The sequence below is a fragment of the Ammospiza caudacuta genome, chromosome 2, assembly GCF_027887145.1.
Source record: "Ammospiza caudacuta isolate bAmmCau1 chromosome 2, bAmmCau1.pri, whole genome shotgun sequence".
NCBI classification, from domain to species: domain Eukaryota; kingdom Metazoa; phylum Chordata; class Aves; order Passeriformes; family Passerellidae; genus Ammospiza; species Ammospiza caudacuta.
The window spans coordinates 2,759,369-2,783,133 of record NC_080594.1 but is presented as its reverse complement, the minus strand read 5'-3'; positions in this window follow the sequence as shown (position 1 = coordinate 2,783,133).

Sequence of the window (23,765 nt, the reverse complement as noted above, 5' to 3'; positions counted from 1 at the left end):
CATGCCATCACCTCAGTGGTGTCCTGCAGGTGTGTGCCCAGTGACAGCACTGCCCCTGCTGCTCCCTGACAGGTTTTCACCTGTGTGTCACCTCTGACAGCACAGCAACATCCACAGAGTTTTGGTCCCATTGAATGAGGAGCAAATTCATGCTAGTGCCCCAGGAATACTCACTGTACAACCAAATCAAATAATAATGAAAATGAAAAAGTCAAGCCACAAACCACTCTTCTCTTCATTGTCTAGAAAGCCAAATGCAGTGGCTGCAGGCATAAACCCCTTCCCTGCACTCCCTGTGAGGAATGGGCTGGTACAGACAACACTTCATTAGTCATCCATTAAATACTTTCTACTATTACAGCCCAAGGTGAGCCAGAGCCAGTGATCTAGAGTTTAGCAGATTAAAAGCACTCTCAGTTCCTCTAACCATTCTGTCCTGCAGTAGTTTAATTTCTCTAGGCTATCATCAACACATAAACCATTTTTGTAATCATATTTGTTTCTCCTACTTTCTGTATGCAAGCTTTATTTAAGTCTTGCTTTCATTCTCTCAACCATATCTTTTCCCAACTTTTTTTTCCTTCTTGCTACATCCACTGAAGGAAAAAATGTATGCAGGTGTATAACCAGCAACCCATAAATTTTCTATACAAATGCACTTTATAATGTGAGGAATAAAAAAATAGCCCAGTCATGTCAAGCTGCTTTAGAGCTGTAAATGGATCAAAGTATTAAAACACTTACATGAACCTGAATATGTAAGGCTAGCCAAAATACCCAGTGAAAGAAAGCTTTTTGTGATAAATATTAGTTTGATAGAAATCTTACAGCAGTTTCAGTTGGGATTATAGGTTGGGGTGCTTTTTCCTACAAGTCTTGTCAAGAGGTGCCTGCCTAACTGTCTCTTCTGATTGAGGTTTTAATCCTCTTGAAATTAATGGACTCCTTCTGAAGGTAATTCAGCACCTGAAACTGCTCCACTGCTTCTCAGGGGAAAACAGGAGTCAGTCAGTCCATGACACCTTTCACAAAAATAGTAATATTTACTTGCAGCAAAAAGATTGCAAAGTAAACATCTGTGTGTTCATGTGTGTACACACACTATGGATATAAATATATGTGTACATATACAAAATATGAAAATATCTAATTAATGACTTGAAAGCCAAAACTAAATATTGCACTAAGAGTCTTGGTAACTCAAATTTAAGATAGTCTGCTCTCAGATCCTGAGTACATCACATAGTCCTAAAGGGTCTGTGTTTTTTGGTTGCAAAAAGGTGAGCTTTCAGACATTTTGAATGAAAAACTAACTGAGGAAAAAGTGCTCCAGAGCTGCCACTCACTGTAAGGACATGCAGAGAGGAGTTGATATGCAGGAACACTGAGATGTGAAACCAGGAATACACTGCCTTACCAGCCCATCACTAATAGTTCTAACTACACAAAAAAACCCTGGAGATTTGGGGTGTTTGGAACATCACCTCAGCCATGGGATGAGTGCCCTCATGGAGAAGAAACCCAGAGCTGTTCAAGTTCCTGCATGAGGGCTGCAATGACAGACTGACAGAGTGATGTGCAGCCCCCTGACTCCTTCCACCCAGATTTCAGCCCATTCCAGGATAATCCTTTACCAGTCTGTCTTTGGGACAGGAAAGACACCCAGCAAACACAACATCAGTTTGGACCTAAATGGACAAAATGAAGATGGGAAGAGAGCAGAGTGCACAAATCCACCTTACAGAAAGGAAATTAAATGAGAGTAAGGAGCACTTAAGGGACCTGCCCCATCAGCAGAACTTGTCTATGAATGACCTGTGAATTAAATCACACGTTCAATCCTGTAAGCCACAAGCCATCCTCTTATTGAGACAGCCAGAATTCCTCTTAAGGAGAATGATGGATTTCCTGAACAGAAGCATAATTCAGACATTTCTATGGATTAGGTTAGTTCTGATTATAAGATCCATATTATTAGATCCTTCCTAATGAGAATTTAACTGCTTAGAAAAACAAAATAAGTTTTCTGAGAAAGTATGGTGGTATTCAATTCAAAGCAGATCCAACAAAAGAATGTTTTAGACATCTAAAGCTCCCTTGTGATGGGCATTGGTGAGGCTTTGCCTTCCTTTTATTTTTCATAAGAGTTTGTGGAGTCCTGACCAAGCTGGACAAAGTTCCTATCCTCTAAAATTACTGATTTCTGAACATTTGAGCTGATCTATTAATGTTGACTACAATTTTTTGGGGGGCACAGAAAGCCATAGAATTGAAATAAGTTTGTTATATCAGCACACACATTATTTAAGGAAAACATTGCTATTATTTTGCTCCTCACCGAAACCTTAGTTACATTTCCTTCTTTCAGTGTTATCACATAACTCCAAAATTAATAGACCATTCCTTAATGTGGCTTTCATGTGAACTAGTAAGGGGAAATAAACTTTACAACAGCATTTAAAAGATAATCCAATTTTAAGCATTAACTCGGCCAGTCTATCTTATAAATTTTAGATTAACTGATACCAATTTACATATTAGTGTTTAATTCTGGCTTGATGGCCCCCAGAGATGTTCCAGAATCTTGCCATGCTTCATAGATCATATGCTGATATCCTGTATCAGGGAATATAATCAAATGAGTGTATAAACTTAGAATAGCAAAGCTGGTGCGTGGCGGGCAAACAGAAGTTTTTACAGACAGTTTGTACCAATTAAAAAAGTTCAGCCAGTTAACTAAATACCTGAGGCAATCTTTCAGCCTTCAAAGTTGGAGAAAAGGTCTGTTTCAGCACCAAAGAGTAATTATATCCAGCCTGTGACTGGCAGCTGAGTTTACAGAAAGGTTAAGAAAGCCCTATAGGTCAGCATAGCCAAATAACACTGAGATAGCTTAGGAGAAAACAGTAATTGAGGAGCAGAAATGTCAACACTTAATCATAGTCCCCACCATTTTTAATGGGTTGGAAGAAAACATCTGATGCCCAGCTCCCAAACAGTTCTTGCAAAACAGCACCCAGTGTGTTTGGAAGGGATCTGGATGCTCCATTTTCCTGGGGAATCTGCTTTTCCCAGCCTTCCTACTGCAGCAGGTACAGTACAGATTATCGAGCATGGAAAACTTGTGCAGCAAAGAGTTATTTCCCTGAATCCTCTCAGTTTCTTCAGGCTTTAACAACAGCTAAAAGCAGTTCTTGAAAGTCCTTTAAAAATCATGGAGAGCTTAAGAAAAATATGGCTGGAGGCCATATGAATATTGTTCATTACTTTAGATCCAGCCTTAGATATTGTCATGTCATTGTCCCCTAGTTCTGCACCAAAGGAAAGGGCCTTGCACCCACATAAGATCTCAGAAAGAAGAGCTGTGCCCCTGAGCAGGTGATAAAACCACAATTCCAGCCCCAGGATGTTGTTGCCATCCCATCCAAGAGGAAGCAGTGGCTGGAGGAGAAAGGCAATCACAGCAACTAAAACAACATTTGTCCTAACCTTGCTCAGTGAGAGAATCACAGAAATATTCCCTCTCCCCTCTCAATAATTTTATGTTCACAAAAGGGGACAAGCCTTGCTAGATAACCCTGATGTCCCACAAGGGGTAAAAGGGGAGAAACGTGGGGTGACTTAAAGCGCAGCTTATGGCAGAAAAAAAATGAAGAAACATTTAGCTCTTTTAGCTCAAACAGCAGCAGGTAATTTGAAAAATCTTCAACATGCTCTCTGAACCAAGATGGCCACAGAATCACAACTCCTTCCTGAGCTCATGAGATATTTTCAGCTTCACAAAAAAATACCAAAAAGGAAAGGAAAATGCTACAATATCATTCTGAAAATTTAAGGACCTCGGTAGCACGGGCTGGAATACAGAGCTCAACTGATTTACTGCTCTCAAAGCAGGCAGGGGAGAAGGCACCCTTTGTTAGATGAAGACATTAAGTGAGGAAATTACTCTTATAGGAGTGAATTAATTTTCATTGATCTAATTTCCTGACAGACATACCAGCAGTGAAGAGTCTACTAACTGTGGGCTCCTCCTTTGTCAGGTATCCCCTCCTTGTGCTTTTACTGCAGAAGCAGAAAAACAGAACTAAGGAATGGAGGAAATACTTAACATTTCTCTCAAATCACCAATTAGTGTTTCTCTGGAGTAAAAGCTGTCTCATGCTGTTCAGCTTTTAAAAAATTGCTGAATTCAAGTACAAGAATGGCATAATACAGAAATGCTGCTGGATTAAATTCCTTTGACAAAATTGTGCATTTCTTTCTCTTATTTGTTGGACCTTTTAATATGCTTTCAGGGTAGCCCAATCAACTTAAATTCAATATTTGGCTGCAAAAGTAGAAAGTAATGGTAAATGTTCTTTTTTAAAAGATGTTTCTTCTTTAAAAGAAAATATGTAAAATCTAGCTCAGGTACACCATCAATATTAAGATACTAAAGGTTAATAAAATGACATCATAGATTCTCTTTTATATCACCATTTTTTAGCAGCCATCCTTCTAGTGGAAGCACAAGGCTTGATCTTGGTTGAAAGCCTGGGTCTTGCTGAGCTTTCATTTTTCCAGCCCTCTATAAATTTATGGTATGAAATTTTAATTGACTTAATTTCACAGAGTCATAGATTCATTTGGGTTTGAAAAGACTCCTGAGATCACTGAGTGCAACCATGAACCTCACACTGCCCAGGCCAGCCCTGAGCCATTCCCTGAGCATCACATCCACAATTCCCTTCAATCCCTCCAGCATGGGGACTCTGCCCTGGGTAGCTCCACAAGCTTTTCAGTGAAGAAGTTTTTTCTCATCACCAATCTAAACATCCCCTGAAGCAGCCTTGAGGCCATTTCCACTTGTCCTGTTGTTTGCTAATTTGGAGAGGAGACCAACATACACCTCACCACAATTTTTTCCAGGTAGTCATAAGATTGTTCTGAGTCTACTTTGCCTCAAAGGACAGCACAAAAGCAGCAGCTGGTTCTGGCATTGTGAGATCTATTAAATACATCAGTCCTTTTTTTTGTTTGTTTGTTTAATCGAGACATGAAATGCAGCTATGGAGCCCATGTATCCATGTGGATGCATGATGGTGACAACAATATTTCAGCATCACTGGCTATATGAAAACTTTAAAAAAACTTGCACTGTGTGTGAGAAACTGATGGAAAATCTGCATTAGCTGCAATGGGAACTCTTGTACTTTCTGCATTTCCTCTCTGTGAGGCTGAACACTCCTGATTATGCATTATTTCCCTCAGCCTTAGTCATTCCCATGCCCTGCTGCAAACAGTGCAGTCTGTCATAACTTTATCCACACATCCAGACAAGATTTGGACCTTAAAATTCCATTTCTAATTGTAATAATGGTCAAAATAAAGGTGCAAAGCTTTAGCAGCTGGGTCATCCTCTGCCTTCTGCTCACAGAACATGCAGGGAGAAGAAATTCCCTGTCTTTATTGGCAGTTCTGCTGCTGCCAGTGAAACAGGATCACCAGGAAATTTCAAAAAAAGAAGGGTGAGAGAATTTCAGTAAGGAAAACTTCACGCCTCACATAAATAATACCTGAGTTTTCTAAAACGTGAGAAATATCGAAAGAATTAAGGTTATTTACAAAACAGAGCAGTGTGTTCCCAGGGTGCAAAAGGACTTTTGAGACTCTGGTTACTACCACAGTTTAAATCTGCATGCTCACAGGTCAGCTGCACCACAAAATGCAAATACTATAAGAGATTCTGCACTGAAAAGAATTCAAATACATGCCCACTTCAGCAGTTCCCTATCCATGAAGAATAAACCATTCTTTTCTAATTTATTACTGTGATATAACAATTAAAAGCTCATCTCTCTTCCCCACAGCACGTGGATCTGACAAAAATTTTTTCATGCTGTTTTCAATATGAGTGTGCAAGACACTTTAAAAACTGTAGATCACTTTCTATTCTCACTATTAGATGATCTTATGATAATTATTGTGCTCCCCCTTCCTAGCTGTGACATTTAATACAAATCAGGACCTCTCTATTAACCAGCAGCTCCAAGTCAGCCAATCACAGAACAAGAGTGAACCTTGAATTTCAGCTCCCTTCTCATTAACTCCCAATCACTGCAAATATCAAACTGCAGGACATGGTGGGAAACAGAGGCTTTACACTTAGACCAAGAAATCCAGATAGTATGGAATGGTATTTGGGAAAATTAGGTTTTGTAAATCTCTCTCCCTTGAAAAAGAAGGCACTGTGTGTCATGGACTCCAGAACACATCACCTCCAAATATCAAATAATTTCTGATTTGATCAAATATCAACAAGGCTGATGGCAACTGCAAGAAGAAAGGTCAAAATCAATGGCCTTGTGAGGTTTAGAGGGAAACAAGAGGGTGTTTGAGGGCTGAAGAAGTTGGTTATTCACTTTTCATTTAAGTGGGATGGGTAAAGAGTTATCTCACTGCTTTTCTTCGTGTTTACTTCAGGTACCAAGGCAATGCTTGAAGTGACCCAGACAAAATATGTGGGGTTTGTTTATTAGGGGGGTTATATTTGCAGTTTAGTCATTGACACTCCACATGAACTTAAAAAATAAATCACACTTTTCCATAACCAAGCATTTTATATGTAAGGACTTGCTGAAATTCCACACATTTTTTTCTATATTATTCTAAAAACGAAAGTTTTCCCCCATGAATACTTCTGAAAGCAACTTGCTGTCTGGAAAAATAATTAATGGAAACCCAAGTCTCCAAGAAGTGTGGAAAGATGTTCACAGAGTTCAACACTGGAAAATCTTCCCAAGGCTGCTCCACATTTTCACCTCTCTAACAACAGCAAACAAAGAATATTTGACTAGTGAGAGGGAAATCACGAGTGCTGAATTATCACCTACTCACACATCACACTGTACAGCAATAAAACAAATTAGGGTTGGTAAACAAAGACTCCTGTGAGCACAACAGTCAACTCAAAAAATGGCTTCATTCAGCATTAACTGGGACTCCATCCCTACACCAGAAAATACACATGTACTTGAAGAATGTCTTATTTCAGTGTCCTCAGAACCCTTCATAACAAATTGGCTAAAATGGCCACATCTATCCTTACTATGAGATGCATGAGGAAATTATTTTACTGCTTTAACTCATCTCAAAACACAGAAGAAACAAAAAATAAAAATCATAGGCATGTCATGTAGCAGATTAACTTAGGCATTAACTGCAGCCCATTGAGAAGAGAATGAGTAATTATCCTTAAATCATTGGTGATAATTCTGGTCTCCAGCTCTCCACTGCCTTCAGTCAAGAGCAATTCTGATCAAGTTAGTCAAATGGAATGAGTCAAAACCAGTGTGAGATCAATATCAAGTTCAAGAACTGATGAAACCTAGGAGAGAGTTTTGGTACAGTCCTTTTGCTTCCAAGGAGGAAGGGCATGGGGAAGAGGGAGTGGTTTAATGTCAGCATTTAAACCTTGGCTCAGGTTCTGTCCTTCTTTCCCCACAAAATACCAGTAGGAAAACTGAAGTCTCAAAGTACGAGTTTTTTTTTAGGGGACCTTGCTGAGATGTTGGGTTTCTTTGTCGGGGGGAAATGGCTGTGCAGTTATTTTTAGTAGAAACTCCAAAATTTCACATTTCATATTTTAAAAAAGAGACATTTTAAGAAAATGTTGTCTACCCTGAAGATTTAAATACAAAGTTATTGACAAAGCTTTTTATTGCATAACGTTATCTTTAAGACTTACTTCACTTCTCATTATTCCACTCTGATATTTTTTTCGTGATAAATTCAATTAACATCCCCAGGTTGAGTCTGTTTTGTCTGTGATGGTGTTTGGTGAGTGATCTCTCTTTGTCCTTAACCCACAGAGTTATATTTTGTTATATTTTCTCTCCCTTGTCCAGTTGCAGAGGGGAGGGATAGACTGCATTGTTTGTCTTTTTGTTGCTGTTGTTTGGGGTTTTTTAAAGTGAATAGCTTGCTACAATGGACACCTGAATCTCAAAACCCTACATGAGCACACATTTACTCCTCAAAATCCTGATGCCTGCTAACAAATTTTCAGGCTGACATTTTCAGAGAATACTTTTGCCTGTTAAAGCTGGCCCTTGAAGAACCTGAAATTTCAAATAGGCTAGAAAGTTTTTGTTTGCTTTTTAAATAAAATTCATTTTTAGCAAACACATTTGCACTCATCACAGAGGTATCACACAAAATTTACCCTTTGCCTATGAAGATTATCGCTTCCACTGTCCACCCTCTCCGCATAGAACTGTAATTTAATGTACAAATTACAATGGTATTTAAAACACTAACATTTATGCTAAGTATATGTATAATCTCTTGCAAAATTAGATACTGATGTAGACAAGAAAAAGCAAATTAAAATGTTTCAGTTTTGTCTTTTACAACACTTGAAAACACAGATGAAATCACATTCTGCCTGAAAACATCAAGCAACCATACAGAAAAATCCTTCCAAAGGTGATGTGGTGATCACACCATGATCACTGCACACCTTTCTAAAAAAGCTCATTTTTCACAGCACGAGCCTGCTGTTTCATTTTTCAGCCTTGAAAGGACACACACATCTAAAAGTTCAATTTGCTCTGGTAAACCAACAACCAAACCACAAAAAAAGTCTCCCCAACAAAAAAGGCAAAAAACCTAAAACAAACAAACAAAAAAACCCAAACAAAACCCCCAAAAAACAAACAAATTAAAAAAAACCCAACCCACACCCTTACATCAAAGTCAGTGGGAAGAAGATAGAAATATAGACGTTAGGATGGAAATGTTATTTGTTTAAGCAGTCCTGGGGATATTCCCACGCTTACAATCCTCTTCCTTGAAGTGGTTTGACAAACCAGGCAGTGCTTCCAGCATGGGAAGTGTGACATGGCTCTGCTTACAGAGACAATTTCTGGCATGTGCAGAAATTCCTCAGGCTGCTGGACAGAGTCCTGCTTTCCTTGCGGTGGTGTCTCTGAAATACCCAGAGATTACCAGAGAAAGCTGGCATTTATCCTCGCAGAGCTGTTATCAAGTCCTGGTTTGCATCTCTTGCCCTTGTACAGAATGGGATCAACAGTTTTGGGGTTTTTTTTAACTTTCAAGGGAATTGTCATCCCATAGCTGGTGAAAGATAAATCTTGGACAAACACAGGCACACAAAACTTTGCAGTGCACACACATAGTTATTTTCACATTCCTATGCATGATATCTAAGAGAAAATCAAAATGCTTGTTCCTTGCTTCCCCATGAAAAAAAACACTGTACTTTCAACATCACATCACATTCCCATATGGGAATTTTTTTACCAGGCTCAAACTTCCAAGTAGTCTGTACTAAGGTATATTCTTCAGAACTATGAGGTAGCACTGGGACAAGAAGGCAGAGAAAAAACTGCTTGTCTATTTAACCATTCCTGCATTCTTTTTGGTGTTCATAAGTCATAAAAGCCATCATAACATTTGGACCAAAAGTTTCTCAACAAACAGGTATGCAAAAACTGTTTTTTTTAAAAGAAAATGTGGTTTATTGCTGTGTTTTGTTGGCATTTTAAACAGGAAGAGAAGTGGAACTTTTTTCTCCTGTAATAGCAATAGAAGGTTTTACTTGTTGTTAATGGGAAACATTATCTTACCAGAGAGCTGAGTCTTCTCATTTTCATTTATATAGGAGATTGATTAACACTTAGCTAATTGGCACATGCAAATAAGGATTAGCTGGATTGTTTTTCTTCACAGCTCAACGACTATAATTTAGATACTTATTTAGATTAAAATCTGTTATTTTTTTGAAGGTAATTATCTGCCTGTTGTCAAAAATAACACAGTAAAATATATTACTAATTGTATTTTACAAGTGTTTCAGAAAATAGTTAATTAACTTTACTAAAAAAGTAAGCACAAATAAAGCAAAGCTTCACAGTATTGGAACCAGGTCTCCTAATGAGAGAATAAAGACAATTTTTTTCCTAGTGAAGTGAGGTCAAGTAAGTAGAGGATAACTCCAGGTGCGAGCACATCTGAAACTATGAAGTTTTCCAGCAGAAAACATCTGCAATATAACTAGAAGTAGGTGAGAATGCAGACTGGCTTTTGAATCCCCACTCTAAATAGATTTTTCCAGCACTGATTTATAAGGAAGAAGTAAGGCTGTTTGGCTTTCTACTCACCTGCCCTTCCATATTATTCACTGCAAGGCCTATTTTCTAGAACAGCTTGAGGGTGACTGTGTGGTTGGATGGGACAGGGCAGTTGTTTCTGAGGCATTTTTTGAGGTTTGAATTTCTTTTTTGGATGTTTTGGGCTGAGTGAGAGCAGGTGGTCAGATGCGGGTGTTCAGCACAGCAGCAGCACAAGAGCAGAGACCTCACAGCAGCCACTGTGTGTGGCTCAGCTCATTTTATGGCTTAGGAAACAATGCAGCCTGACACAGAAATTCTTCCAAAAAACCCTCTCTCTTTGCTCTCTTCCTGCACTGCTACTGGAGGAGCTCATATAGATGTAAATAATTCATTTTACTACTTATTATCTCACATAACCAAAGCAGCTATATCATGTGCATGACACTACAAAGATTTGAAGTTCTATTATCATCTTCCAAGGTTTATTCTGTCACATGTATGAAAATATTTTAGTAGAACTTCTCACAAAGCACCAACAGACCAAAGGCAAGAGCTTACAGGACAATATTTAAAATTCAGAACAAGCACAATAAAGCTACAGTGACCCATAGGGCAGCAGCTGGCATTGTGAAATTCAGCCTCTCATACATAATTTGAATGTTTCTGTGAGGTGTAGTTATTATCTCTCCAATTTTTCCTACAGCAAGTTCAGTGTACAGCAGCCCCAAAACTTATTGAGGTGGTTGAGTTTATCCACCAGACAGTGAGTGGTGACCATAATCAAACAATTATGTAACTTGACTCAGCTTATTTCCTTCACACTTAATTCAATCCTCCCTTCCCACCTCAAATTTTAGAAAGCAGCACATCCACTAAAATTAATCTCCACAGATTCCCTCTTTGGGTAGCAGGACCCAGGTTCCAGGAAGGTGCCATGGGCACATTTCTGTCACAAAGAAGTGCATTTTGCATGATCAGTGCTCACACCCTGCACATCACAAAGCAGCAACCCCTTCATCTGTCCAGGCTTCATTTCTCACTCTCACTGCCTCGAGCTGGAAGCTCCTCAGAAAGCTAAGAGGGGGAAAAGCACTCCTTGGATGATCTCTGGGTGTTTGCCCACTTCCTCTGCTTTGGATAAAATCTGGCTAGCTTGGTTATTTTTCTCTTTAAGAAACAAGGGAAAGAACTGGATAATCATGTCCCACTTTGTGTGAAATAGCCCACCCAGAGCTATCTGGAGAGTCTCTCTTTCCTTTCTTACCCTCTAAAGACACAGGAGAGGTGACATCAGGGTTTTCTCCTGTCTGGCTGCATTCTGGATACCAGGAATGTGTGCACAGAAATGCCTGAGGTGCATCAAGGAGGACTCAGCCTGGCTGCAGCCACACAGACTTCATTTCTCTGTAGTCCCTGCAGAGTTTCTGTTCCATATACCCTAAATCTAGTGCACAGATTATTGGTATTCCATTGGGATACTGCAGGTACCTCTCCAACACCCTGCTAAAGTCAACTTTAAGAAAGACAACACCAAGATAACCAGCTTGAAGTTCCTCTCATGTCCAAGCACATCACTGACATCTGGCATCTAACTGAAACCTAATTGTACTTCCTGAAACAGCTTCTGGATTTCCTCCAGAGCTCAGCATGATCACTCCCTACAGTGATATTCCCACAGTTTAAAGGAGCTGTGATCATGTCACAAGATGGTGCTACCTCCAAACACTTTCACAAAATAAAATATTAAAACTGGGGGGCACATGCTCTAGGAGCAGAGAACTTCCCACTCAACCTCTGCACAGAACCAACAAGTGCCAAAGTTAAATTTAAAACTTCTAAGTTACAAGTGTACAGGGCAGATCAGAATCAAGCAAGCTCCACACCAAACAACTTGAAAACTTTGCCAGGAATGCATAAGAAATATGCACATTCTCCTTAAAGTCTAAAATAATTTAGAAGTTTTAAATAAAATGTCAGCATGTGTCAAGAAATATTAACTTATATAATACTGCACCATTTTACTTGCCAGATAATATTGTAGAAACTTGGCATTCTAAGTGTTTCATGCTTTTCTAAGTGTTCTTACATGGCTACAATAACTCAGCATGATTGAAACAGCAGTAAATCTTCCCCTGTTTAATTTTCACTTTCCATTTTATTCCACGACTGCTATGAGCACAGTTACATTTGGTTAAAATACCAAAGCTGTAATGACTTAGATTAAGGGTTCTTGTTTCCAAATACCCAGGCTAAACTGGTCTTTAAGGGGTTGAACACTTCAGCACCCATTTAATCAAATAGCTCATAATTCTACACTACTAACTTCTATATACATAATCTTATATAAACCTCTGCATCCCTGCATGCCTTGAAAAATAAACATTGACTCAACCACCTTTTTGAGGGGCTGAGTCCACAAGGACCTCACTTTGACAAACACCTATTATCACATCTAAGTTTTCAAAGGAACCAGCCCCAAGACCCTACAACATTTTTGGTGATTACTACAAGAATATTAAGACAGATTAGAGTCCTTTCCTTCAGCATAAATACAAGCTTGAGCCATCTGGACCTTAAAACCTGGCAAGGAGTGGACAGAGTTTTATTTAGATTTAAGAAAGATGTTCCATAACAGTAAGAATTTGTGAACTGGCTTTGATCTAGGCAAATAGAATATAATAAAGTTTTTTGTTTTGTTTTTTTTTTTTAATTTTCCAGACACCACATGGAGGTGCCTGCAGTTCTATAGCAGACAGTAAGAATGCCATACAGAATTACCCCACCCATTTGCAAGCATCCACTGCATTTTTAAGCGCACTTCATATGTTCCACTCAATGCCAGCTCTGAAATCTTTCCCTGTCTCGGAGATGAGATGAGTGGGAACTGGCAGAGCAGCACTGAGGACTAAAAGAAAGCTCTGTCCTAGAAGGCAGAGCTGGATTTCCACAAATGTCTGTGGTACAGACACCCAACTCCTAGTGGTTTACCAGGATGATCACTTGATACATCATGCTCTTTAAACTTATTCATAATTTATGTCTGGCTTTTTTGGATCCTGAATCCTGTGCCTGCATTTTAGCTCTCATTAACTACTATAAATTAAATTAATAAATGAATAGTTAAATAACTTGCTGGAAAACCCTTAGGACCGCTAATCAGATATCAGGGTTTGTAACCTTTACTAAACCACTGGGAACAGAACACTAAATAACATTTTTATTATCTTTTGGTTGTTAGATATTTATTCAGCTTTAAAACAGTGACATTCTAAAGGGTGATAGCAAGCCAAAAAAGCACAGCCAGAGACAGCTGCATTCAATCCACATTTCAAAAATATACAGACTTAAATTCAATTGATTTTTTTTAAGTATTTTTAATCTTCCTTCCAAAATGTATCACATAATTAGATATTGTATATTTGAGTTTTTAATAGGAAACAGTGAATTGATAGCCTGACATAGAAATCAATATATTGCTTTCTGAATTTTGCTTTCAGGCTACCAACAAACAAGGGAAGACTGGAGATTCAGAAGGCAGAATTTCTTGGTGGCAGTGTTTTATTTACTGGTAGAGGCAAGGACAAGAAATTAGGGCTGGCAATTCCAGGAATGGGGGTAGGTAAGGTTGGGACTTTGGTTGGAATGAGATGTTCTCCAAGCTCCCTTCCAATCCAAACCATTATAAAATATAACCATTAACCAGAAATGTCATGGGATGGTGAAAAAGCCTAATTAATGAAAACCAATATTTTTTCACCCTCTTTTTTCCCCAGTTAAAAAATGCACATGTGTACGGCCCTGTAACTTTTCAATTCCAAACCAAAAACAAGTTTTTGAGCCAATGTGCTACAAATATCACACCTGGCTTTTTGGTACATGCACCAGCCAGAAGAGCCTAACTCATCAGCCTAGGTGTGAGTGCAGTGAAAACATGCCTCACCCACACTGGGTAATCCCAGGGGTTCAAATCCCATCCCATAAACATTCCTGACATCAGCTGTAAAGAGGGATAACCCTGACCTGGCACAACCAGCACATCTCCCCCAGAAAAGGCTCCCATTTTAAAGGCTCCACCAAAATCACACTGAATGAAAATATCACCAGTTGTGAACAACTTCAGGAAAAATCCACTCTTTTAAAATGGGACATTGTTGGTCATGTGCTGACCAGGTAAGTAAATCACACTGTATTGGAAGATCTGCTTGAAAACATGAGCAGCTTTTACAACCATATTTGTTTCAAATTTGCTTTGGATGAAGATATCTGTGCTAAATTTCAATTCAGAAAAAAATTCCAAAGCTATCATCTAGGTAGGAACAGTGGAAGGAAAACACCCTCCTGTTACAAAAATCTAAACTTGAATTTAAAATGCATACACATAAAAAAACCCAACTAAACCTAAAAATTTAACCACACACAAAAAAAGCCCACCTCACATACACTTGGATAAAAAACTAGACACAAGATGATCACACAAAGATTTAATGCTGTCCCATAAATAGACACCACACAAGTCTAAAGTAGAGACTCAAGATGCTGGAATGTAGATTTCTCCCTGTGACACTTGTATGTGAGTTCTGAATTTGAAAGCCAAGCTGAATTCTCTACACAGAAAATTCTCTGTTCAAATAATATCAGCCCTCTGTACTTTTTAGTGTTAATGTACAAGAAAAAGTAAAATATTTCCTACCAGAACTCCTATAAGGAAAGCTTGGGAGGGAACCACAATAAACTGTTGCCCATATATAATTTTCTTTTGTTTCTCAAGTAAGAGAGAAATGAGGAAAATCCAAGTAGCTTGGTAGAACTCGATCACAAGAAAGGGGAGGTGCAAATATAAACTTTGCAAGAAAAGCAAAAAACCACAGGGGAAAAACCAGAAAAGTTATATATTCATGATTTTGAGAAGTCACAGCTACATCCCTTTGTGCAGAGAACAGTAAGAAGAGCAAAGTGTGACAATGCAACATCTCAGCAAACCTCTCTGAGTAGTTTTTAAATATGAAGGGAAGATGAATTTGGATCTTTGCAGCTCTGGATCCATGGTGCTGAGGGAGGAGACTCAGCTTGGAGACCTCTTGCCTTGATCTTCATCATGTTTTTACCACAAGGGCATACTGCTGGCGTTCCTTTTACTCAGAATGGCAGTGAGACCCTTCCACCTTGCACTCCTCATTGCTATTCCACCACAAACAGAATTTTTCCTGCCCAGTCAATGCAGTTGTCTATGCATTCACCATGTCTAGCATGTAGCAGCAAGCAGAGTACCCTAAAAAATCATCTACTCTTGATTTTCATATCCTGCAGTTCACCTTCTATGCTGTTGTCAAATCCCAATGAAGTACCAGGCTGTCCTACCTGAAATTCTGCACTCAATTGAAAATGCAATTTCTTTTCTTTTTAATCTCACTTGGTTGTGTTGTTCCAGGGGAAAATTGGAAAAAAACATGATCTGGAACAGTGCTAGAAACCTACTCAAAGGATGAACAGAAACACAAGAGTCTCTTGTAGCTCCTGGACTCCAAACCCAGAACTGCTGAACCAGACTTCTGCTTGCTTACATCTGCTCAGGATTTATTTCACTTTTCATTTTTAGTCTACTTCATTTTTTTTAGCATCTTAATGTAAACATTCTCCTGGAAAGAGTGAAAACTACAGCTAGAGCCCAGGAGGATGCATGTGTGAGGCTAAGACAGCTGCAAAGCTGAGCAAACATTGCTTGTGAGAGCTCATGCAGATCACAGGAGCAGCAATCTGCTGAACCTGCACCCTTACGAGCCATGACACATTCTCCTGTGCCAGTAGATTTCCCTACAAGACAGATGAGTGTATGTAAATAGTTAATAGATCATGTCCCTTTCATAAAGGCAACTCATCTGACAATAATAAACAAAAACGTGCAAACACAGCACATGAGAAAATGCCTGAAGAGGGTCCAATTTACATTAAAGACAGATGTTGTGACCCTGAGCATATTGTCTTCCTAAGGATCTTAGTTTTTGTGTCAGTCTGTCAAGCATACCCATACATTTCACACAAAGTAAAAAATAAAAATTTAAAAAAACATTGGTATTACATTTTAAATCTTGTAAAACAGCAGGTAACTCTGCGGAAATCAGATTTCAGCTGAAGTTGGATTCTTCAAAGTTGTTGTTTTGAATGTAAAGACAATGACAACACTGCCACAAAGACAAATTTTACATGCTCATTTAAATGGGGAATTTCATTCTACTTATCTGTATTACCTCCTTCTTTCACCCAAATAAAGGTTTTGATTGGCAAAACCTTTCAAACTCGAACATTTAGTTCCAGACATATCTGGGGAGCCAGAGGGCAGGAAATAGGTCACTGGTTTTGCAAGACCTTTATTTACATTTTAGCCAAATAACATGTTTGGATGGGATTTTTTTGGTTCAGCTTTGTCATTTCCCATCACCCCTGCCAGACACCACACAGAGGGGAGGGAGCCTTGGTGTGTTCCCATGAAAGGCAGCCTGTGGCAGACACTGAAACCAGGAATGTGGCAGATGTTGGATGCTCCCCCTTCCCCTCCCCTGGCAGGGAATCTGCCCTTACAAATTCTGGAGCAGGAATGGGGTGAGCAGCTGCTCCTGGTGGCATCATTCCAGGTGGGAGCTCCTGCTCCTCTGCTCCTTTACCTTCCTCACAGCCCTTCACTCAAACCTGGATTTTGAGCAACCTGCTGCTGGAGCCCTCTCCTCTCTCTCTCTTCCTAGCAAGATGGATCTCGTACAAAACTTTCCCTGCCATTTTCATTAAGTCTCTGACTGCACCTCCTCTCTTGCCCCTTTCCCACTCACAGCACTCTGCAGCTCTAAGTGGAATGTGCCCTCACACAGCAGAAGCAGTCTCTGTTCACTACCTCCCCCTCAAAAAAGTCCTGATCAATAATAATCAAATAAAGGCTTTCAGGCTAAAATGCATCACAAAAGCTGCACTTTGGGCTCTAGAACAAGCAAAGGTTGGATATATGTGCTCTGAAGTTTTGGTTTTGGAGAAAAGAAGACAAGGGTTTTATCCCCCTGAGTGTGCAGCATAGCCCATGTCCCTGGGAGGCAGCCCCAAGGGAATGCTTGGTCCCAAAGAGAGATTCAGTGAATCCTTTGGACATTCATCCTACTTTTCCCCCATTTTAAGTAAACTGACTGCTCAGCAACTCAGCTCTGGTATGCCTGGTATCCTTCCTGCACTGTAATTTTAATTCCTGCATGGATTACCAGATAAAGTTTCCTCCAAAGTTTTTTCCCTTACAGAAAGATGAAAAATGTCATAACAAGTTTCAACTTTCACTCCCTTAAAATGGGTTAGCAGAAATTAATGTTATCTGGGTATGTTTTGTGATTAGGTCTCCAACATCTTTCCAGATAAAAGGAGTTTATCACTTCACACTTTAATAACAGCTGAGAGCATGAGCCTAAAGCTAAAAATGTCGTCATCATGCCAACAAGAAAATGATCCAGAACCATCTTAGACAAATATCTTAATAAGAAAAGCCAAACTTTTGCCCTCTCACTTCAGAAACAGAGATACACTAAATTACTCAGATCCTCATTACAGATTTATCCGGGAGGAAGGAGGGGAGGAAAAGAACCAAGGCAAAAAGTTGAAGCAGTTTTTCAAAGAAACTTCCAGCAGCAGATTAAAGCCTAAGGAACATCAGCCTTCTCTCCCATCTATAACACAGAAGTGCTGGTTCTGGGCTTGGATTTCAGAGATGACAAAAGACCACATATAATTCCAGTGGCATTACCAGGAGTTCACCTAGCCTAAAAAATTCTTGTGGGGGACAAGCACTCAAAATCCTGAGCTAAACCAGGAGCAAGTCTTAAATTTGCTGTAAATACACACAACAAATTCAGACACACTAAGTACTTCAAAAGTTCTGAAGGTGGGGGAACATGTAAATTAAAATAGGGGGGGAAGTCTGAAATTTGCAAGAGATGGGTTGTTTGAAGCACAAGAACATCAGAAAACTTCACAGTCTGCTTGGCTAGGAGCATGTCAACGGAGAGGAAGCAAAAATATTTCTGCTACTATTTTTTTTCTGATAAACTTGTTTCCGTGAGCTGAAATGCTGCTAATTGCTGCTGTGGAATCCCTCCCCCAAAAACTTCCCTTCAGCCCATTTTCAGCTTTGTTTAATGAACCAGCTTTATAGACTACATAGAAAGCGTTCCTAATGCCATTCATGTTCAAGTCTTTTTTCTTTTTTTAATCCCTGCTGAAGCCCTGTGTCATATTTTGCACAGGCCAAGGAGAAATCCATATGAAACATATGCAGTTATATAAATTGTGGTCAAAGACTTCCTGACATGGAGATCTATGAGGCTGTGGGATATTCTCCCAAAGGAAGTGGAGGAGACTCTAACAAGTGAGACCCTTAAAACATGTCCTAACAGGAGAATGGCAGATATTAACTCTGTAGGAACTACAGGAATACTGCTCAAAGTAGCTACTCCCAGAATTTCAAGTTTGTCATGGTTACTCTCAATAGAAAGGCCAATTAAACACTGTAAAATGCAACAAAAGACCATATAAATCTATTTGCATGGTTTCCTCAATCTTTAATAGGTTTTTGCAGCACAGGAACCAGATGTACTTTTATTGAACTGGGACCTTAAATATGGTGTAATCCATATGGCTAAAATCACTAGGTAATAACAGTGCATTTACTAGAGGACCATAATAATTATAGGATATTTCTCTTTATGATGTATAAGGAAAAGTTAACCACAAATGAAATTTGTAAACTATTATTTTCACATATGAAATAAGCTACAGAGTAAGTGGCAGTGGGACTGCACAAAAAAAATTTCAGGAAGAAAAGACATTGAGTATGACTGTAGCTGGATCCTGTTTATCTCCCAACTGAATAGTAAGGAAAAGACCCCCCCCTCCAAGCACAGATTCCCTTCCCATCCAGAGGGAGGGAAAGAAACCCTCACCTCCCAGCATCATCCCTCCCCAAGGCTGGAGCTGCAGGAACCACTGCTGGGGATCTGCAGCCCAAGTGCTTCCAGGTTTCAGCCCAAGGAATGGAGCTCCTGACCACATCCAGGAAAGCCACACGCAGAGCTGCAGCCCTGGGCTGTTTCACAGAGCCCTGAAATCGTTCCCTCCCTCTCACATCGTCAGGGCAGGCTGGAGCCTTGCAGGCAGTTGGTGCTTGGTCTTTCATTCCTTCACGTATTTAATAAAAAATATTCCCAGCCACGCTTGCCTTGCTCCTCCCCGGACTCTTTTCCTTGCAGCTGCCCCAAATAGATGTTTCCAGAAAAAGTAAAAATAATCCCAATCCTGACTTCCATCCACTGCTCTCCATTATTTGTTGTGCAAAAGGCTGGTTGGGAAAATGCCACCCATGATTTTCTTAATTACCCCAGCAAGCATGATCCTTAAAAGAAAACTGTGCTAATACAAAGTTTCTAATCCAAAAGTAAAAGGACAATCTTTAAGCCTAATTGCTCCATTCTTTTATTTTGATGCAGACCAGGGCATAATATAAGGGCTGTTTTCAGTAAAAAGTAAAATTTTTATTTATGTTTTACCCTAGAGTAAGGGTACAAAGTGCTAGGACAGAGTTTCAACATTTCAAATTTAACCTCTTTCTTGAGATAACCCTACACTCAACATGGATTGCTTGTCTCATGTTTCCCAGGATCCATCCCAATTCAAAGTTTTCTGTTTGCTTTTCAAATTATCACTAAATGCTTTTAGGATTGAGGGTGTTTTGTTGCTTTGGGGGTTTCTGCTGTTTTGCTTTTCATGAAATTCAGCAGCTGGGAATGTACATTTCCAGCATCAGATTTTTTTCCTCAAATTTCATCCAGAAAAGTACACCTGAAAAATCCTTTGACAGCTTTCAATGAATTCATATTGCAATAATAAAAACAGTAATTTAAGTTTCTCATCTGTACTTGAAACTAGATCTTGGAAATATCTCAGGCTCCTTCTCCCAAGAGTTTAGGTGGCCAAATTAGCCAACCAACCACTGTAAGACAAACTTTTAACTTCTTGTGAGGGTTTTAACTATGTAAAAATTTTATTAAATTGGTTCTGATGCTTCCAGATGTAGTGATAAACTAAAATGTTTCACTCTGTTACAAAGAGCAACATTAACAGGAAACAAAGATTTTTGCATTGTAGAGGGGAGAATAAGAGGAAGCATTTTTTATTATTTCACTTTAGTTTCATTGACTCAAATTATTGAATGACTGATTACAAAAATCCTTTGCAGTACTAACAACTTCTCAGATGATGTCTCTTGAAATGAATTAACACTGTTCCTTTCTGAAAAGCACAATTTAAAGCATATATAGATGTCATAAAAGGGGGCAAAACATGTTAACTTCTCGATTTAACCCCAGAGCAGAGGAGGGGCCATGGAGACCAGCACAAAAACCTTGTGGCAGAGTCTGTGTCCAGCCTTTGAGGCAAAGCTGAGAGCCCAAGCAGAGTCCTGCTGTGCTCCACCACAATTTTTAGGACACAGCTCCACACCCTCCAGGCAGGAGCTGTGCTGGCTCCCAACCAGGCCATCAGCAGCAGCTCCATGGCCTCAACAACTTGTCTGACTTCAGTGGCTGCAGGGGAAAGCTCTGCTCTCCATCACCCATCCCACACCACCTGCTCCTGCCAGCATCCAGCTATTCACTGTGCAGCACTCCAAACAAGAGCCTGCTTCTCTGCCACTATTCACAATCAATCCTGCAAGAGCAAGCAGAGCTCATAAAGAACAGCTAATAATTAATTACACTCCAATGGTCTTCCAGAGAGCTCCCATACATCACAGGCTGTTGGATGCTTTTAATCAAAGTGCTTCATTATCATATAGCCATGTATCACTTTTTCTTTCTTTTTTTCAAATAATAGATGACATTTTTATAGCAGTAACCTTAACCTTTCCAGCCACACATCTTGCTAGCAAAGAAATGCCAAGAACAACTACAAATATTACAGCAAAATATTCTTCCCTTTGGTACATGAAACGGCATTCATACACTTTGGGGATGTGGTGCGGAGAAAACAGTGGGTACAATATAATTTCAACAGAACAAATGTGTATGGAAGCTACTTTAAAATAACTTTACTCCTGCCCCTACCCAGCCAGAGCAGGTCCCTGTTCTGTCAGCAGAGAGAGGTACTGCTGAACTCCCTGGGGCAATGCTAAAAACCAATTTCTATTTGGCATCACTCCACATTCACCAATCTCATTCAATCCCTGACAAAAGTGGTCAAAGTTCTCAGATTCCTGCAAAATCCCTTCCTGAGGGGACACAGCACAGGGGAGAACACAAGACAGGAAACACAACTTGCAAATTTGGGTTATGAGACAGCCGCCAGTCATGAGGTAAGAATCCTGCCTGCTCACCTGAGCCATTTAGTTCTCCATTTTTAATTTCAAAGAATCCTTCCCCCGCACGTTCATTATGGTACCAACAACTCTCTGAAATGCACAATAAATGTTGTTTTAATAAAGTCCCTCCTAAAGCATTCCCAGCAGTGGGCTTTCACCCTTCCCTGCCTCCACAAACATTTGTCTCTTTTCAAGGAGTTGGCCTCAAAAAATGTATCACAGAATAATTTAGGCTAGAAAAGACCTCCAAGATCCTTCCCTGGACACACTCCAGCCCCTCAATGTCTGTTTTGCTGTGACGGGCCCAGAACTGGACACAGAACTCAAGATGTGGCCTCATCAGTGCTCAACACAGGTGACAATCACTGCCCTGATCTTGCTGGCCACACTATTCCTGATCCTTGGCCTTCTTGGCCACCAGCACCCCCAGCTCCTTTTCCTCTGGGCAACTTCCCATAAAAATCTTTGCGGTGAGGTTTTTTCCCATTTATTTCTCCCCTGCTGTTAATCTGTGGGTAGTTAATACATATTTTTAATGGGAATTATACCTATTATGGAAACTTCATTTATTTTGAAGCATAGCAATAATCTGCTAACGCACTCCTGGAAAATTAATTGGCCACAAGCAAATACCTCTAGCCTCTCTGTTCAGAAGTCAAGGGTAAATGGCACACAAAATTCATATTCCAAGACCACATGGCTAGTTTCATGTTCATCACACCCTTCCAAACCTGTCTGGACTCCTAATGACAAAAATTTCTCACTGGAAAAATTGTGTGGAATGCAGCTTTAAAGATCTCAGACACTGTGGAAAGTAAAATAGATCTCAGGCTAGACAGATACAACTTATTAAAATAAAGTAAGTGATATAGAAATAATTCAACTGTTGTGCCATAGGACCTCCCTCTTTTCCTTTCCATGGAGACAGAAGGCACACACCATTTTTTCTACATAGGACACCTACATGGCTTAAAAACTATGCTCTGAAGGTCAGTGTTTACCCAAGTGATGCATGGGTTCAAAAAACTATTTCTAGGGCACATGGCCTTTGCAGCATGGCCAGTGACTGCTCCTATCACAAAGCTGCCAAGGAACAGAAAATTGAGATATTGTGTCTGTCAGTTCCCACAATTTCATACAAGTTAGACCAAATCAAGGAGACTTTCACCAAATGTTAGCATGGAAATGGATGGTTTCCTTCAATTTGCATGGAAATGAATTGTTTCCTTCAATGTGCAATGCCTTGCAAGGAAAAACAAACAGTTCTCATCTCCAGAGCACTTTAAATAGCCTAAGTTAAGATGCCTTTCCTTACATAAAGCTCCTCTGGGCCTGAGCAGAGGATGGAAGTTTCTGCAGCACCATCCACTGTTGCTGGCACTTGGCCTCAATTCTTGGCTGCTTCTGATAGGAAAATGGGCATTCATCGTATCCAGGAGCAATCAAGATGTAAAATAAAGAGAGGTATTTTAAGGAAGCTTTCTGGTCTACTCTGTCCACTGTGAAATGAATTTTAAATTGCCCCTTTAGCAAAAAGGTTATTTTTACATATATGGGAATAGAAATGTAAGGAAAAAAATAGGCTAAGGCTGAAACAGTGGCACTAAAATTGATGTACTGAAAACATACACATTTTTACCTTTCATCTTAATAAAAAAAGTAATGGTGTTAGCATAAAAACCGATTGGAGAATCTGGAGTATTTTCTATTAACTCAATCACATTTCTTGCCTTATTAGTAATTGTTATCTGAGATCTGATAGCATTTGATTCTCAGACTATTTTTTCTGGAATATTTATAAAGTCTAGCTTCCTACAGCCATTCATAAATATGCTTTCCAATCAGAGATACTGAACAATGAACAATTAAGCTCAAAATCCTTGAGCTGCAGCGTCCAAGTGCTGGGGAACTGGAATGTGCTGCAGTTGGATGAGACAAACCTTGTAGATCGCTTCTAACTGAAAATATTCTGATTTTAAACAGCATCCATGGGGATGCAGGAAGGGCTGCAGGGGGTGCTGTCCATGGTCACAGCTGGCTCTTAGGAAATGAAGATAGGAATTCTCTCCCTAGAAAACCGGGGATGTGAGAACAGCCTTTCCTTAGGCAAGCACACATCCAGCACTGAAACATTAAATTGCCTCTTGAGCTGCCATTTCTCACCACAGTGCCTCCAGCTGATGGTGCCAAGCACACCAGGGAGGTGAGGGAATTCCTTTTCCTCTTTACAAACAAGAAACAAACCCTTGCCCTCTGATGCTGACTCCTAGACA